Source organism: Ischnura elegans, chromosome 9 (genome assembly GCF_921293095.1).
Source record: "Ischnura elegans chromosome 9, ioIscEleg1.1, whole genome shotgun sequence".
Taxonomy (NCBI): Eukaryota; Metazoa; Arthropoda; class Insecta; order Odonata; family Coenagrionidae; genus Ischnura; species Ischnura elegans.
The window spans coordinates 86,865,841-86,872,649 of record NC_060254.1 but is presented as its reverse complement, the minus strand read 5'-3'; positions in this window follow the sequence as shown (position 1 = coordinate 86,872,649).

The window sequence follows — 6,809 nt, the reverse complement described above, 5'->3', positions numbered from 1 at the left end:
ATTTTACCTGTAATTTCTGTGACAATTAAACTGCTGGTACAAATCCAGTAAAATGGAATGTCGTTAAGGTATTGACAAATTCGTCAGTTGACGATTAACCTAAATAATGTGAACATTTTCAGAAAGCATCCATCAAGGTGCAATTACATTGGGCATATATTGTGTGCATAACTATATTTTAATTCTATTCTATACTATATGATCTTGATCAGTATGAATTGTTTTTAATAATGTATGTTTTAATTTTTTATAACCATAGGGGTGTTTTGGGGGCATAAATATCCACAATATTTCTCCCCTCGAGTTGACTACCTGCAACGCATTTGCTGAGAAGACCACAAGCTCTCCAGCACTCCAATTTTCAAATTATGTTGTCACATTTCATTATGTATTCCAGTAATCAATTAATTGTTATAATGCTGAAAGATTATTTCATCGCTAAGTAGCTGAAAGGTTTGTAACGAGTGTATCGTTGTCTGATACCTCCAAAGGGACGATAAAAGATTATCAGTGCAGGCAACCCACATAACACCCAAACTCTTCTTACCTTTCTGGCTATGTGATTGACTGAGAACTCAGCAGCGATCTGCCAGGTAAGTTCAACCATGAAAATTAGTGCCTAATTTGCATAGCTAATTTTCATTGTTTTTTTTTTAATATATAACACTCTTAGACAGTACGATGGAGGGGAAGGGGCTTTGGGATATCGGCCTCGAATATTTATACATATAAGATGAAAATATTCCAGGTTGGGCCCACACAGTACAGCACAATTTAATAAAAATCTTTCCTAACTCTGAGGAAGGTGGTAGGTGCCCCTGAAAATTTATTTATTTTCATCTTTAAGTGTGTATTTTACTGTGTGCGCCCAACCTGGGGCATTTTTGTGTTATACACCTCCTAGGAGAATTTCCTGAAGTATTTATGCATATAATGGCAAGCAGGGGCGGATCCAGGATTTTTTTCTTGCGACAGTATCCAGGATTTTGTTCTAGGGGGCAAAAGGATACTTTGTAATACAAAGCGAACGCAATGATAATGGGACCGTATTAAAAATATTGCATTTTTTTTAGAATCTGAGGGCGCACGTGCCCCCGTCGCCCCCCTCTAGATCCTTCTTTGATGGTAAGTTATTAGTTATATTTATATATTGTCACTTCTTGGTAGGGTAAGGTAGCTACCCCAAAAAACCAGGTGCAGTAAGATCCAGTATTATATGTATATATTGTGCAGCAAGAGCAATCTCACATGGTCACTAAGTGTAATACATCGCCGGCGAGAGCGGCGAGACAATTCCCGCAGCCGCTCCCGTCTGAACTCCCGTCCCCCATCCAGCGACGGGCTAAGCTTGTGTCACGCGAGGTTCGCAGAGAAGGCGCATCGCTGTGAGTCCCCATGTAACTTCGCGGAAAACATGTAGGGTAGTTGGTAAACGCGGCAAGCGCCCTGCAGTCAGCCGCCTTTTCATCACAGACGCCACCTCTGAACTGCAGCATCTCATCGACACTGGATCGGACTTGTAGAATCCTGGAGGGAAAACTTCGCTGTCGCTTATATCCTTCATAAGTCAACTCTCTGCTCCTATGACCATGACTGCGTCCTGAAATTTACACCCGATTTTGGCACTGTTATTTATAACGCTATGAAAATTAATTGCGACAAAGTTAATGTCATATGTTTTAGATAACCTTTCGGTAGGTTCTTTTCCTCGCTGTGTATAAGATGAGTGTATCACTATGAAAGTGCTAATCAATTTAGATATAATAGCTTTCCCTGGAGTAAGCGTTTTGGATATTTGTTATTTCCCAGCATTACTGCTCCTAAATTTAATTCAGGTGATGCGAGGATTTACGCATGTGTGGATCACCTCGGAGTCTAAATTTAGAAAACTTTACTCCTTAAAAAAATTCAGTATTGAATTTTTTTAGTCGCCACCATTATTATGTTGATAAAAAAAATTGCATTCTCTTCATATATTATGTTCAAAAATGAAAAAAAAATATTGGTTTCTTCGGACTTGATCCCTCGCAGGATTCTCATGAAGTTACAGCGCACAGTATGGACCCACTCGGCTACGATTACATGACTACGGAGCCACGTATTGATAAGAGGTAAACGGTGAGTCCAAATATGAATCCAAAGATAGGAAATGATATCTGCGGAAAGCAAAAAGAGTATTTTTTTCATTAAAAATTTTATAACGACAGCATAATTTAATTAAGTTAATATGCGTTAAATTGGATTTAAAAAATTGCTTCTGCCATACAGGCTCTGAACTGATAATGGTTCCATTGAATGGGGCTGTTTGGCTGTAATCAAAAAAATTGCTACTGCCATACAATGTAACGACAAAATTATTGCAGAGAGGTTTGAAACACCTTCTTCGGATAACTACCGTCATAAGTCTTCTCCTTAACCACTAGTCCATCTCACTCGAGTAGACTGCGAAGGGGACCCATTACGAGCTTTGTCAGGAAAGGGACCCATACAAATTTTAACACTCAGTGGCATTATTTGCTGTGATATTGCGGCGGATATTTCATGTGTATGTTTTGTTCTCAATCGCTTATCGAAAAGCATCAGCGTTAATTGTAGGACAACAAACTTCGACGGACGCCAACTTACGAGAAGAAGTAAAGTGACGTTCTGGACGTAGATTTATTATCTTGCACGAGCTTCACAATGTAATAATAATATATTTATTTATTTTCTGTGGCAAAGCCACCTTAGAAAAACAATACATTTACATTATAATATATCAGTCGACACTAGTGAATACAAATAATAATATTATAGATGTGCACATTTACATTACATATGATATTATTTAATAGTGTTCAAGAATATACAAAGGTGGGAAAGACTTTTACAAAGAAAAAGTTTTATAAAGATATTTCCAGTATTTATATTTAAAAGATTCTATTGATTATTGATATTCAATGTATGTGGTATTAAACACTGCACATATCCCGCATACATTTCCCTTTAATGATGTTGTTATAAAAATATTGCGGGAAGTGGGAATGTTGTACAAATTTCCCTCCCACTGGTGCAATAGAAAATACCGAAACTCGATTTCAAAACTGCGGCGAAAGTGGCGCCGCTCCATTTGTTGCAATACTTTTGAATCCGACTGTACCTTATTCCGCCTTTTTCAATGCGGTATTTTTTTATGACATTCGGAATGGCGAACACAGCTCTGAACTGATAATGGTTCCATTGAATGGGGCTGTTTGGCTGTAATCAATTTCCGAGTGGTATTTTTAACAAGTGTTATATAAACCCAAAATAGCACCTTCTCCCCAACAGGATCAGTTGGTCTAGTGGTGAACTTGCCATGTCAAACTTGCCATATCACACCTGCAGTAAACTTGCCATATCAAACTTGCAGCAAATTTGCCATATCAAACTTGCCGCATCACACCTGCAGCAAACTTGCCATATCACACCTGCAGAAAACTTGCCATATCAAACCTGCTACTACCCACATAGCATGTAAGCTTACGTCAAGCTTGACTTTTCCTTGCCATCTCAAGGTTGAAGTTTTCAAGCCTCTTTCCAGCCTATGTCAAACTACTCATATTGATTTTCCCTTACCGTGTCAAGGTGGAAATATTTTCTGGTCAGAAAACTCAGTCATGAGATCACCCTCATGCAGGGATGAGAATTGCTTAGATTTACAAATACATTTTCTTGGATTAATATCCCACTTAAGAAACTGCCTCCAAAAGGCGCCTTGAGGGTGCCTTTCAGGTGATATGGCGAAAATTTTTTTTACACAATTTCTATACGGGATGTGAACAATTTACACATTTTATATACATATATTTTTAGAGCCTATATAGTACTTTATACAGTGTGTATACGGTTTAAAATATACACAAGTGAATACAGTGTACATACAAAAATGTATGCGAAAGGGTCCATATAAAAACTATGGTAAAAACAATTACTTCCATTATAACGTATAAAACTGGAAGCTTGGTTTTAAGGTTTTAATAATATGCACTTAATGAGAATTATAGTAATATAACAATATAATGTTATTTGATATAATTATCTTCATACCCATAAAAAACTCAAGTAAAAAAAATTTTCCCATTACATTACGAACTGTAAGCACTAAGCTTATAGGAAGGGCCAGGTTCGTAGAAGGCAGAATGAGATAACAAGTCTGGTTCCACACGTTTAATCATTGCTAGCACTGGTACAAACTCCCCCTCCGAGATACAGCGTAAGACTCCTCGTGTCTATTCCCTCCAAGAGGCTTCCTCCCGTGTCGCGTCCGTCCCGTGACCCTCTCAGCGTCTTCCTATTGGCCGGAAAAGGCCGCATGATCATGCACATCATACGCCTTCCCACGCCAAGATACTGCAACGTGTTACGGAATAAAGTGTTGGAGGAATACGCGGAGACCAATTCCCACGCGGGAGCCAGTTGCAAGTTGTTAATCGGAGTTGGGTGTCAGAGACATGCACGAGGATGGATCCCACGCGAGAGGTTGCAACGTGTTATGAGTTTCAGATACTGGACCCATCACTCGAACGTGACTCTGCGATTCTTCCATTACTCCGTGAGCGAAACCGAGCTGACGCGAGACGGCGAGCGACACCTTTACAGAACTTATTTTAATATTTTGGATTAAAAATCGTATTTTGAACTCGCGCCAAAACGCCCGGCGGCCATCTTGTGTACCACGTGAGCTAACGGTCTTTGTTATTTTTTTGGTGGCTGTGCTGTAAAATCTTGTTTTACAAGCAAATTTACGTTGAAGTGTACTATATAAGAAGAAATTATCCGTGAAAATAATATTCTAAAGTAATACCTATCATGTAACTGGTAATAATTTTTCAGGTATGCTCTGTTTTGAAATTTAGCTATTATATTTTAATTAAATAGTGATGATATGAAAGATGCTTTTGTGAATTGACTCTTTCACAGAGTAATATTTTTTTAAGTGGTTTTCTTGTTGACTGGAATTAAGTGATATTTTTTTTGGAGCCTATGGCATCAGAATCGATGGAATCGGTATCGGTAGAATTGGCATCGAAATTTCAGAATCTGAATCGGGATCGGAATCGATAACATTTTGGAATCGACCCATCACTACTTGTGACCCAAAGCGAAAGGATGTTGCAGTGGAGGAGATGAATTTCAGCCTATTGCCATTGACATCAGATGAGGATTTCATCAAACTCTGCCGTAGGATAAGTGAATATCCCTCATTTGAGCCAAAGTTGGTAAGTGAATAATGATAATTTGTGTGCTGCCATCCTCATTAAAAAAAATTATGATATTTTTAATGAAAGAACAATCAAGTTTTTGCAAGAAAGTTTCAAAATTGATGGAGCTCGCCAGACATTCGTAGGTGTTTGGAATTCGAAGTGCTATAAAAATACCCAAGTACGACATAATTTTGTCAATATATCTAAATACAAATGATGACATATCATGATCATAGGCTGGTCTAATACATCTGGTAAAAGCGTACACTGATAAGAATTTGAAAATCTAACAAATGCATGATCGACACCTGTGGCGGAAATATTCGATATCCTAGTTGGGCTCAGTAATGAGACTCATTAGATCAAATAAGGTTAACAAGTTCAAATAATTATCAGTATCATTATTTGTTACCAAAGTGTTTGTATTTATGTCACCAATGAAAACAAGATTACCAGGACGATTTCTCAAAATACTTTCTATATCAGTAAAAAAAATGCACCGTAGGAATATTTAGATTCCTATAAACACTCAAAAGCTTAATATTACAAAAACTCAATTCTAAGGAAAGCAAAATACAATTGGCAGAATTTAAATATTAAGGTCTAGAAATCGCATAGACTTCCGCACTCGGAAGCTAGCGAGGAACTGAATTTATATAAATACCTCAAAAAACATACAAAACTCGAATCCTTGGAAATACAGGTAGATGTGAATGACTTGCATGTGGTAGTAAAAGGACTTGACCCATTATAATCCAATGTTGCTTCTTAGTAACATCAAAAATGAATACATTTTTAACTCTATTCAGGAAAGATTTAAACTACATGTTCTTTTGCGCTGTAAAATTTAATGTTGAAATATGTAACTGCCACAATAATTATTACTCAGTGGAGAATTATCACTTTTTTTAAAAGAGAAGTCTTGAAGTTTTATTTCTTCCAGAATCAGTTCTGGGTTCGAAAAGGTTGAAAGCATAAAGGAAGAAAGCACCACGAATGGACGGCTCGACAGTCGAGTTCAATACTCATTTCAGGCCAATACTTAGGATTCTATTTTCCAAAATGCATAGAGTACTTGTTGATGGTATCCTTCCCAAGACAACAGCTACATAAAACCATGATCACCATATTGGACTAAGGAGGAGATATTGGCGACATTAATGAGTGGAAACCTATTATCTCCATCACCAATGTAGACTAAAAAATAATATCAAAAGCCCTTTCCGTGAAACTATCCCAAATAATTCATTCCAAATGAAACAAGATGGAGGGAGTGGGTGGGTGGACTTGGAAAACCTTGTGGAGGTGCGAATATGCTAAATAGTGGGTGAAGTACCTATTTGACCATTTATTTTTGGGGAGGGGATCTTGAGGAGAGGAGATTAAGGGGCAGAATTTTTTTCCTTGATCCATCCATTAGATAGAAACAAGATAAAGAAATTTAGCCTCCAAATGGAATATCATATCAATAATATTATCTCTATTCTCAGTATTGAGAATATCTTATCATTACCAAAGCTGCTTACGGAAAGAAAAACAATCTTATCCTTGACATAGCACACAAAAAGAGGCGAAAAAATCTTA